General features: G+C 38.0%; 1 protein-coding gene across 1 annotated transcript in view; it reads left to right on the top strand.

The window, feature by feature from the left end:
- The window catches only part of LOC135838444 (TOX high mobility group box family member 3-like), a 136395-nt gene that overhangs the window by 69376 nt on the left and 53987 nt on the right, over positions 1 to 13032 (top strand). The gene's annotated exons all lie outside the window — the stretch shown is intronic.

The raw sequence follows: 13032 nt of genomic DNA, 5'->3' as shown, positions 1-13032 counted from the left end.
ATTCGGAATTTTTTCCTTCTTTTCTTTCTTGGCTTTGTCTCGCAACGGTTACTGGTGAACATTTTTACGCGAATCAAGATAGCCTAGCGCTGGCAAGGGAGGACGAGGAGGAGGAGGAGGACGAGGCGAGTGTTAACATTTTAATGTAATCTGTTTTCCAATTGCAATTTACATAATAAAATATAATAACAACGCGTAAATAAGATTTACGAGCTTTGTTGTAGTTAAAATTTTTGAAGCGCCCATTTGGGAACAATTATTACGAGTAAATTTCAAAAGATAAGGAAGTTTGCGCAACGTTTTCGAAAATAACTTCCCGACAACGCAGAAAATTATATCGCGCAGAAGAGAAAGAGCTATTAACGAAGAATTATGAACGTAGATTTTAAAAGGAGACGTTTGGAATTTCAAAATTGGAAAATCGAACGAAAAGGTGTTTATGATACGATTTGCTCGCAGAATTCGACTCGAGCTTTTGTTAAAATACTCGTCGTCGTCGTCGTAGTCGTCGTACCCTTTCGTCGAGCGAGCGAAGTGAAAAACGTAGAGGGCGAGTTTCGCGTTTCCCCCTTACCGCACCCCCGCCCTCCCCTGCCGCCTCGTTCGCGCCGAAATGACGATATGTGTGCTGTGCTGTGCTGTGCTGTGCTGTGTCACCCCTGCCCTTTGCTACTACTAATTCGCCTTTTTTGGCTGGGCTGCAGCGTGCAGCGTGGGCAGAATGTTTTCTTTTCATTTCTCCAAATCTCGATCGAATTCAATTTCGAAATGGTAAACTGAACGAGTCATCTCGTTGATTGAGTATTTGCTTTTTTTATTTTACAAAAAAAAAAAAAATGACGCGTTGATGGTTGGTAATTTTTTTTTTACGCGATTGATACGAATTTGTGAAGTCGAAAGAAAACTGGGAATATTGGAAGTGGTTCACGAATGCAAGTAGCTAGGTGACTACGTAGTTGTGGCGAGAATTTTTATATAATCAATTAAGGATACCTACTTTTGATGTACCCAGCATATATGTACATTTACCCTACATTTTGTATTTTCGATAAACACTGAATGATAATGTTTGCCCTGTGTAATGTGTATCTATGTTGGTATTAGTACATCTACATACTCGTATTACGAATGTAGAAACGAATTAAATGCGCGTCGCGTCAAATTCCCCATTTAATTGGAACGTTAACAAATTGCTGCTTGCGAGCTCTGTAATGAGTTATTTCGTTGCCAGTTATCTTTAATTAATCGATCGATTTGGTGGTTTTTAATTTACTTTTCATTCTCTATGTACCTAATATGTACTACATATATCGGCGTTTATTTTTAATACGAGTACCTAAAGATAATGTATTTTGTTATCAAGTACTCGTATTTATAACGGATTCAACTCGCTTTCTTATTGATTAATATGTGGAAGTGAAATACTTACAAGGTAGGTACTAGGTAGGTATCCCAATTGGCAGTAATCGAAACGCCATGCAAAAATATATGCACCACCAGCCAAAATTTCATACGCTAAGGTGCATTTTTCGACCTTTGGTGGGGAATTTTTGAGAATCAAAGGGCCCAAAATAAAAAAAATAAACTTAGAAAGCTGAAATTTGGTATTGTATAAGTACACCCTGTTCGAGTCCCGCCGAATCGAATCGATTGGAAGCTGTCTCCAGCGGTTTCGAGCACTTCTAGAGCCTCCGGAAAATTTTTGGAACTCGAAATTTCCACTAAATTTCACGAAACATATCGGTAAAGAAATAGTAGGTATGACGTATTGGTATTTTATCCTACTAGTAAAATAAAGTGATTTTTGACGATTTTTGAGGTTTATTTCCCGAGCAGAGCGAAGGAAGTAATTAAAAATCGTCGAAAATCACTTTATTTCACTAGTCGAATAACATATTTAGTATTATAGTGATTTATTCTACTAGTAGGATAAAAAAATTTAGTTTCGGGTATTCGAATTATTTGAAATTTATGCATTAATACATAATATAATCGATAATCGAGTGTAGGTTAGCTGGGTATACTTGCTACTTATTCAAACTTGTTTCTTTTTTCAATTTTTCGTCCACTTTTCGAAAGCATTTTCATCGACTATGCTGTAGCTAGCTATACGAGTATAGTTACAAGTACGTTAAAGAATGTATGTAATTCAAGATATGTACGTAGTATAGTAGTAGTACGTACATACATACATACGAGTATAAAAAATAAACACATTTGTGTCGGAGTGGCGAGATGCGGAGCGCCGGGGCGCGGGGTGGTGCTTCAGCTGCTCTGCTTTCTCCCTTTTTGTGTTGCGCTTCGTTTGAGAATACGGAAAACTTTTCCATTTACAATGAAATAATAAGATCTAGAAAATAAGTTTTTTCACCCTTTTTGCCGGTAACTGAAATACATCGTTTTAAAAACTTTCTTCTTTGAAAGAGGGCGAGCGCTGGTAGTGGCATGGAAGCAATCATTGTGCTGCTGTGGCTGTGGCGAGACGTAAACGTAGAGCTGTTGCAGAACTGATAAACCTATCAAAAGTTTTTCATACTTTATCTCATTTTTATGTAATGCAAAATTTAATTTTCGCTCCATAACGTAATGGCAATAGTTTGTTGAAATTTTCTTTTTTATTATTATTTATCGTATTTTCCTTTCTTTCTTTCCTTCGTTCTTTCTTTTTGCATCTTTTCTTTTTGTTCGTGTAAAAAATATATTTGTCAATTATCGTTAATAGGAAGTTTGTAGTACCCTACCTACCTATATAGTTATTTAATGCGATGGATTTTTACGCTGATGGCTAAAATCAATAAGGATGGGTTATTTCGTTCATTACAAAAATTTCGAAAAATTTTTGTATCCCAAGTTTATAACGAAAAGTTGTTTTTTTTTCTTCACAATTATCATGTTTCACGCGATTTTTTACGAGGAACAAAGCGACTTTTCCTGTTTTTTGTTCAACTTTTTATTACTTAGTTGGTGTATTTTGTCACGCATCCGGTTTTTTTTTTTGTCTATAGAAATATTCGAGGTCCTTATGATCTCGAAACGTTTTGCATATTTGTCTCGAATTCTTCTTACTTAGGAATTGCGATATATATTTTTTGAAAGAAAAATGCGATCCAAGTAGCTATGCGAAATTGTTATATACGTGTTCGTAGGAATGTGGAAAATATTCGAAAATTTAAGGCAGCCCTAGCGAGCATATGTTTTTGATTTTTACTTCGTGTTAGAGCATAATTTTGCTCTCGCTGACTCGATGGCCGGAATTTTTCGGCATATTTCGGATTCTTTTGCGAATTACGAAAAATCGACCGAATTTTATCGCGTTGATTATTGTTTTTAAAATTTATTCGACGCGAATCTAGCACGCGGTAATCAAATTTTCTCGTTGAATAATCGACATGGCGATGGCATGGCGGTGTTTTATCATTGATTTTCTCTTTTCCTTTTTCTTTTTGTTTTTTCATTTCTTTCTTTCTTTTTTTTTGCTCTTTTGTTTTTGTTTGTTGATCGAGACGAGGTATTACGTAACGTTGTAATGAAAATTAATCAGTTCGATGTTAACGTTACATTCTTGACGCTACTGAGTATGCAGGAAGTTGACACGCAGGTGGTGGTGGTTGTGGGCAGCGGGGTGGTTCAGCGTTGTGGAAAATTAACGGTGGAACGTAGGTATAGGTATAGGTAAGGTACGGTGTGTCGGTGTGTAGCGTGTACTGTGTACGAAGTAATCGCTGTCGTGTTTTACCGCAAAAACAACCGTACAAGTTTTTAATTGAAACATTATCACACGTACTCGTAAATCGACTGTGTACTGTACTGTGTAGTTGACTCGCCTTCTACTGTGCTTCTCCAGCCACAGCAGCGAGCCGCGAGCTAAAAGTGCGTTCGGCTCGTGTCATCGCTGATTAGTGTTGGACTGTTGGGAAGGGAATATTCTCCATCCGAATAGTCAACAAACAACAGCCTGGTTTGAAAAAAAAATGACACCAACGAGTGGATGTGAATTTTTAGTCGTTATGATGTGCTTTTAACCAGATTTTGAAGTTAAATTTGGAACTGAAACTCGAAATATGTATTCCTCATTTTGCATAATCAGTTATTTGTATAATGAAGACGACACCAAAATCTGCCGCATGAGACCACTATATAATACAAAACCGCTTTTGGGCAGATTTTTGAAAATCAAAGGGACAAAAATTGAAAAAAATATTTTTTAACGAATTGATCTTTTTATGAAAAAATTGCCGAGCACCCTCGCAAAATAGACTAAAGTTTCGTGAAAAATCCGAATACTGAGATAAAATAGTAGTTTATTCAACTAGGGAGTAAAAATCAATCTTACTCCCTGATTGAATAATATATTTTTCGTTATGAGGGAGAGAAACGCCAGTATTTGCTTTCAAAAATCGGAAGCGGGAGCAAAAGTAGCACTTTTTCTCCCTAAATAACAAAAATATTTTTTTGAGCGATTTTGAAGAATTTCGAGCCTAAAATTTTAGTCACGATTTGTGGTTTGTTCGAAAAAAAAACCGCCTCGTTAATCTAACGAAATGGGTTAAAATTTTCCAAGAAATTCAATTAAATTTTGGCCAATTTCAGTTCCAAAATTGGGTGATAATTTTCTAAGTGTAACGCGTCTTCTCAAAATACCTAGATTGGAATTCGACGAGTGATTTAAATATCGCAATGAGATCATTTTTGAGCGATTTTGAAGAACGTTGAGCATAAAATGAAGTTAAAATTTTCGTTTTTTCGAGAAAGTTCCGCGCTTTTCATCAAAATGGGTGAAAATTTTAGCAGAAAATCAAAAATTTGTGTCTGAACTCTTTCGAGCCCTTTTTATCGAGTCCGCAATTGAGTCGATTTTGCGGAATGATTGTAAAAATTTCTTGAAACCAATCAAATTTCAAGTTTACAATTTTTCAAAAATGATCTACAAACAAAGTATCGATGACGGAATGTCAATGGTCCATTAGGTACTGTTTTGTTGAAATTTTACTTCTGATTCCACCGCTGGCCGCGTTTCTGCTGCCTTTGTTCAGCAAAAAACCACGTTCGCAAGTTTTGCTGGAAATTGAAAAAAAAAATAGGTATATATTTTTGTTGTTATACGTATTAATGTGTAGGCTACGTAACTTAGACGTCTTATGTTTTTCATTTCTGAGTAGAATGAAAAGAATGTATATATGTAGTATCTAATGAAATCGAGTGGAGTGGAGTAGAGTAGAGTGAAGCGGTAGATTTATTCTATGTGTTATAATTGATCGATCAAAATTAATTAAATTTTACCAACCAATTTATTTCCGAGACCGGTTTAGCCGGCTGCGGTGAAGAGGCAAGCGGGGAAACTGGTGTAAGATTTCTCACGAATGATAGCGATTATTCTGAGGGAAAAAGTAACACAGTTCGAGTTTCGAATAAATTTACAAACAAATAAGTAGGTATGTAACGTTTTTGTTAGCGTAGATTTTTTATTGTTTTAGCGAGAGACAGATAATAATTACAGTATATAGACTAGCTAGATTCGTAGATGCAACAATAATACTCGTGGTATGTACTTAGGTCTAGCGAATGTATTAGTAGGACTATGTAAATATGTATTACTCGATGAAGGATATCTTCTACCACACAGATAGACACATAAGTACTGGTCTTTTTTTCACATATCACGCGTTGGTTCGGTAGGTTGTAAATCTATGTAAGTAGGTAGGTATATAAGTAAATGTAATACTTAAGCAGCGCATTTGTGCGTGTACTGTGTAGTATAAGTTCATCGATTATTGAAGGAATTAGGTGTTCGAGTTTTATGAAACATTATTTCTATTATATTACAAGTGATATTTTTATTGATTGAAAAAGTAGAGTATCTCATTTAATTGGCATACATTGAAAGTACATACATAGATAATAGATATCTGTTTATTTTGGATATAATCCCGATGATTGATTAAGAGCTTAGATAACACCATTATTAAATCTATCTCAAATAATATACGCGTAGGTCGTATAGGTATAGTCATCATCTATACCTACGAGTAAATGAAGTTGTTATCTACATACGAGTATGTATAGTTACTAGTTAGTTTTGGGTAATATGTAACCTAAAATGTATGAAGTACGTATAAAAAATGAGGACGATTCGCCACTATCGGAGTAGGTAATACGTACTCGGTACTCGTATTATTTGATTAGCTTCTCGCTTCGATTACGAGTAGGTAGGTACAGGTAGGTAGGTACTAGGTAGGTAATAGGTATACCAGTTTAAAAGCTACGACGACGATCGATAATATTTTCAAACTTTTCATCGTCGTCGTCGGTGCGTTAATTAGATTTATAGCGGGTTTTAATGGTTAATTTACGAACGTACATTGTTTACGACGTTAATAAAGATGGTAACGAGTTTCCTGTTTCCGAATAACGAATTATTAATGAAAAGAATACCTAACTCGTTTTTGTCCTTTTTTTCCCTCTCGTTTCATTTATTTATTTATCTACCTATTTATTTATTTAGCGACGTTTTTTCTTGCGATTTTAACCCATCGTGTTAGTGTAGTACAGTACTACCGACTACGATATATATAGCCATTATAGCCTATGCGTTCGTATGATGAGACGATGCTAAAGGTCATAGTCATGTGCATGCTGTCGTTACATTAAGGAATTCTTGGTTTGAATTATTACTCGTTGTGTAGCCTACATATGTAGATTTGTGTAAGTAAGTAAGTACGTACGTAACGTACGTATGTACATCTATGTCTACATCTACGTTTACATGTTGTAGGTACATAATGAACATGATACGTATTATGGTTTCGCATAACTTATCTAGACCCGCCAACACCATGCTTAAAAAAAAAAAAAAATACATTTTCTTCGTATATGTACCTACAATACTATACATGCTCCAGAGATTTGTGTATCTAGACCTACTATGTACTACATTTTATGTAAATGTAGAGTCCTGAGTCCGAATTTTTTCTCAATACCATCAGAGAAGCGCGGACGGGTTTGGCTTCCCATTCTTAAAGGTTTGGTTATCTCGTCATTCTTGGGGCCATTTTCGTACAATTCAACGCCTCCGAGCTTGAAAATGTAATTTTTTCAAGATCCAAGCTAGAGAGATTTTTCTATCGATTTTTTTTTTTTTTCAGAAATTAGGATTGAATTAGGTATGTGAAAATGATTCCAAGAACGTTCAAATGATCAAATTTAATGTTAAAAAAATGGAGAGTTTCTAATCCTTTTGCATTTTCATCTGCGGAAGAGGCTGGATCTACTCGTATCTTCTCTCTAGTTCATTTTTAAGGCTATGCTGTTTGAATTGTGCTTTGCTTTGTTTTGCACTCGACAGTCTACCGATGGTGATGTACCTGTACCAATGTACCATGTACCGTACACACTACACAGATTGCAGATCGTAGAGACCGTAAACCGTAGCCATAGCGTGTCGAAGCGATGCGATAATGTATTGTAATAGAAAAATTGAATCAAAAAGAGCAGAAGCGTAGCATGGTGGGAGAAGGAAAAGAAGACGGAAATAGGTGGAAAGAAACGCGAATTGGCGGCGGGTCGTTGCACTTCAAGGTCAGCGAGTTGATGTCACGAATTTTCCGCAGCGTGTAGCTTGTACCTACTACCTACTACCTAGCCTACCTACTTGGAGCGCTGCGCTCTGCGCTCCGACTCCGGCTCCAACTTCGTACGACTCCGCTCCACTCGGCGCTTTGCCGAATATTCGCTGTTCGCTGTACCGCCGAGATGCTGGGCTGTTGGACCAGAGATGAAAGGGCTGCTGGCGCTGGCGTTGCCGAAGAACAGATGAAATGAAATGAGATGAGATGAGATGGTATGCAAAACGCATGCGCGTCACGTAGTGCTGCGCCGCGCCGCGGCGTCCTAGCCTAATTGAATGCCGCTCCGACCGCTCCTCTCTCTAATTTAACTCTACTGTCCGCCCTCTGCCGCGCGGTTTCTAATTGAATTTTTTATGACCGTGTTTGTAGCGATCGTGCAAGGTGAATAATCGAACGGTATGACGAAGCGGTGGCGGCGGCTGTGCCGGTGCCATGCCATGCGGCGCTAGTGAGAAGGAGGTACTAGTTGATCTTGTACGAGTATGTTTGCGAAATGATTATGCAATCGTCTGTGCTCGTGTGGCGATGAGCGTGCGCAACGTTCGCTCGCTGCTTTCTTTTGAATTTGGCCGAATTTCTCCCCGCGATTTTATTCGTACTTGTGTTTTTTTTCTTTTCTACATTCATCGTCGTCCTTTTGCAGTTTGTACACATACTCGTACCTACTACGTCGAAGCTGCAGTGCGGGTGCAGCGAACAGACATTTTACTACAGTCGGAAAATTGACAAAGATTAGTACTTTTCGGGCAAAAAATCTGCAGCTGCTTTTTTGGAAAACACTACATTTTTCTCTTTGAAAAGTTGACCTTTGAATCCCAAATTCGTATTTACCGAGCTGAACTCAAAATTGTCGCGCATAATCCCAAAAATTTGCAAATTTCAGCCCAAAATTGTGCTACAGCCGCAACATGCTGCAATATTCCCAAAAAAAATATGTCAACATTTCTGGGATGTTTTCCAATTCTATTTTTTTGTTACCCGGCCGCCCATTCAGTCGCGAGAGTGGCTCGAATCAAAAATATTATCGAATTTTTTTTAGCGATGCGAATGGTAGTTTGGTTTTTGAGAGAATCTTTTCCCAAAATTGACAGTTTATTGGCTAAAATCTCTAGTTCAGCCTCGCATTTCATTGTTAATTTCGTGCATATTCGCACGGTAGCATATGCTTATGGGCATTGGGCATTGGGCAGCAGCGCAGCGGCTGTACTGTGCGCACGTGCGAGTACGCTTGCGCGCAAAAGTTTGCATAACTCGCTATTTCATAATTCGCATTTGCATTCCGAAACACGTTTCCGTTTGATACCACATAATTTCACGCTTTCTCGTTTTTTCGTTTATTTTACGTGTTTTATCATTTTTCTCAACATTTGCCACGAATAATTGACATTTTTTCCAATACTCGAGCGTGCATTCTGATAGGTAGAGTAGAGACGGTCAATTGTAACGTGTGTTTGCTTTATGAGATTCTACTGTAATAATTGTAAACATGTGAAATAAACGACGAGCGAACGGAGCGTAATTATGATTTCAAATTCGAATGATTCGGATGGTAAGAATTCGAATTTTTCGCTAGCAACGAGGCAATGGTGAACTTTACTTCTACTCGTCAACATTTTTCTCTAAACGAAATTGGATTCGAGAAAATCTCAGTTCGTACAGGTCGATAATGTAACATTTTGACTGAAGTAGAGGAGGGGGATGGAAATAAGATACTGCCTGATCTTGAAATTTCTGAATTCGAGGGTTAGCATTTTATTGCCTGTTTATTATTATTATTATTATTTTTGTATCGTTGGTTTACGGCGATTTCTCTTCACTTTCAACGCATCTGGAATCAAGGTCGGTTGGTTTGGAAAGAGAATAAAAAAGTTGACGAATGTTTCAGGTGCTTACGTTCATTTTTGGCCCTTCCAGACCGATTTGAAATTGCCGGGGTTCCAAGAAGGTCAAATTCCAATTGTTTTCTAGTCGTGCGATCGTATAAACACGTCAGACTATATCTTGTCGAAATACAAGTTAAAAAAAACTCGTTAGTAATTCTTCGAAATTTTAATTTTTTTTTCACTTTTTCGTACAAATTTGTTGAAAAAGTCATTTTTCAACTCACACTGCTAGAATTTCACTGTAACCTCCTAAAATGGCCGAAGGGTGTATAAGTACCAACCAAAGTCATAGGGGTACCTTTACCTACCAAAATTGATTTTTAGCCCTTCCACAACACTTTGAAATGTCTAAAAAAAATTTAAATCGCCGGATGCTCCAGAATGGTCCAAAAACTGAGAATTTGTAATGCAATTAAAATCAGTCCACGCTGTTCAGCAAGACGACATGCTGCTTCTGTAGGATTAAAAAGGGAATCAGTTCAAAAAATATTAGTCGAAGAGATGAAGTTTCTCCCATACAAGCAAATGATAATCCAAGAATTGAAAAAAAAAAAATGATTACCTTCGGACGTTTAATTTTTGCCCAACAACGTTGCAAGAAATTGAATAAACCTTCGAACTCTCTGGTAGTGTCATCAAAGAAAACTGCTGCAGATATTGGGCCAACAATAATGCAAGCTGGGTGCAGGAAAAGCCTTTACGCAGTCAATGAGTGACTGTTTGGTGTGCAGTAAGAGAATGGGGAGATGTTAAAACACGTTTCTTCCCCCTAAGTTTTGAAAAAAAATGTTTGGTACATGTTTATTACTCACTGTTTCGTTCAACAGATTTCGCTTGGTCACCACCACACCACACCTGTCCGATACGAGTGTACCAGATTTTTTTCTACGGGGATACTTTGAAGGGCTGTGTTACCAGACTCGCTCGTTCACAAAACCTGGAATCCCTTAGAGCGCGAATTTGTCATGAAATTGCAACGATTACATCTGATATGAGTGATATGCTACAAAAATGTTTTCCAAAATTTTGTTAAAAGATTAAAGCTTTCGTTGATCCGGGTTCGAATTATAAACTGGCAGTGGTGTGAAAGTGTACGCGTGTCGCGTGTGCACCGCATACTTATTCTTACATGTGTTAACTGTTACGTAGTACATACAATGTCTGCTGACTATGTAACATATCTGTAGTGTACAGGGCTACGTCGCGTCGCCGCGCCGCTTGCGTGAGTCTATGACGACCTCACCATTTCATGACAGTTGAAGTTCACGAGGGCACGCGTGTCTGGTACCGGCCACCGCACCGGGTGCCCGATTAATCACGGCTATACTTATATGTACTTGTGCTATCAAGAAGTAGATGCAGGTTCTTTGCTGACCAATGCAATGTAACGGTTCGAAGCGAATATTCTCACGCATGCACCCAGTCACCCACCGAAGACACCCGGTAGCGTCAACGTCAGTCCCACCTAACATACCTACTCGTAAGTTAGCTGGACTGAGTGCACATTACATACTCGTATTACCTAGACCTACACCAAGTTTATACGTATCATTCGCAATTCGCATTCACTCGAGTTTATCAGACTAACTACTCGTATACTCGTACATATACATATACGTACGTGTACGTGTACGTGTACGAGTACGTAGCCAATAGCCATGCATACGAGTACGAGTACGAGTAGTAGAGTGGTATAGGTCATTGTCAAGAGGATGCGACCGACGGCGACGCACCACCGGCACCTGTACCGGCATCACCGTCTGCCTTGACGTGTGACTGGCATCGTCCGCCGCCATCGCCACGTATATCTGTATCAATGCGAAACCGGCCGCGGCATTCGAGACCAGAGTTGTACTCGTATACGAGTACGAGTACTTTTACATCTTGTGTATCGTTATTCGTCGTCATCGTATCCACGAGGCCATAGTTACGTAATTTACCGTGCAAATACATACAAATAAAATTCACCTCACAGTCGTACATCCACTTCTATGCTTCCTAGATAGTCACCTGATCAGCTCTCAATATCGCTGTCGGTATCATGTACGTCTGTCGTCTCATCGTCTGCGTACATTGCGCTTCAAGTTACATTATATGTACTATGTACTCGTACGTATATTGAAATCTTCATCCCAAATCACATCTTTTTGGAAAATACGAGTAAATAACTACGCTCGTTATTACTATCATCGATTCCTCATCTTTCTGTAATAATTGGTTGTCAATAATCGAATATTTCTCCATGTTTTTTTTTCTGTGCTTATTTTTAGTGGTCTTTTAATAGTAAGACATGTTTAGTTGAATTCCTCTCGTCGAGATAATCGTTGGAACAAAACAATTTTTCGGGAGGTTTCGACTCAGAACAAATGACCTTAGTTAATGGTAGGCTATAGGTTGAGTAATGAGTATAGGTGATGAAATCAATGAATTTGGAGAACAAACAAAAAAAAAACATCCGCTTCAGCCAAGTGCACCGCTGCATAATCACGCATTGTGCGCTCGTCTGGTATGTACGAGAGTATTACGTGTACTTATAAATCTGGAAACATGCTGTATACATTTTCTATGTTCAATGTTGATTACATAATGCATATTGTACCCTAAACGACACACAAGCGCACGTTGTATGCATGTATATTGTATGCGCATGTGTGATGTACTTAGTATTCGTTCGCGTTATCTAATTGCATCGCAGACAAACGATGCAAAAAAGAAGGAAAAAAAAGACGAAGCGAGAAAGAAAGACTGGGAACGAAGAGTGAATTTGATTGACTCGAATATTAATTAAAAAAGGGCGAACGAATAGAGTGTCCAGATGGCAAAGGAACTGTGATTAAGCCGTTTGCCATTTCAAAGGGTGCGCACTGCGCGTATTTTAAAAAGGGGGAGAGATTTAATGAGTTTGAGTTTTGCGTCGATGTGGCGTTCGGTCGGATTAGCTAGAAATGATGGAACGACGATGGATCATAATGGGTATGGGTACCTAACCAAGCGTAAGTATTATATCGAATCAACATTACCCATACCTATCAATCTTATGGCTCAATTTTTTCAATGTTTTCACGATGAGTTTTACATAAAGTTTAGTTGGTACCTATAAAGGTGCTTACTGCTTATTACTTAATTAGCGGCGAACAATGTTCTTGGTGACCCTGCATTTATGTAGTATACATATACATATACACATAGTCTCGTGTTGAATTTGTTTATTATTTATTCACGGCGAATTGGAGAATATTTTCTCGTGTGTGGAGTTGAAACCTACGCGTATTATATTACACGTAACGTACACACGAGTATAATTATAAATGTAGCATAGCTATATGTACACTGTACACTGTACAGCTGTCGGTTATTTTGTGAAATGATTTGCCAACTTACGTACCTATTTACTAATCGACCATATATTTTGTTTTTCTGTTTTAGGTGAGTGTCGAGTTTTCGTCCTAACAATGCAACGAATTTGTGTGGAAGAAAAATGTGCAGATGAAACAGCGAAACTCGTATGTATTCTTTATCATCGG

This window comes from Planococcus citri, chromosome 3 (genome assembly GCF_950023065.1).
Source record: "Planococcus citri chromosome 3, ihPlaCitr1.1, whole genome shotgun sequence".
Classification (NCBI taxonomy): Eukaryota; Metazoa; Arthropoda; class Insecta; order Hemiptera; family Pseudococcidae; genus Planococcus; species Planococcus citri.
The sequence above is the reverse complement of the archived record's forward strand: the minus strand, read 5'-3'. Positions and strand labels throughout refer to the sequence as shown.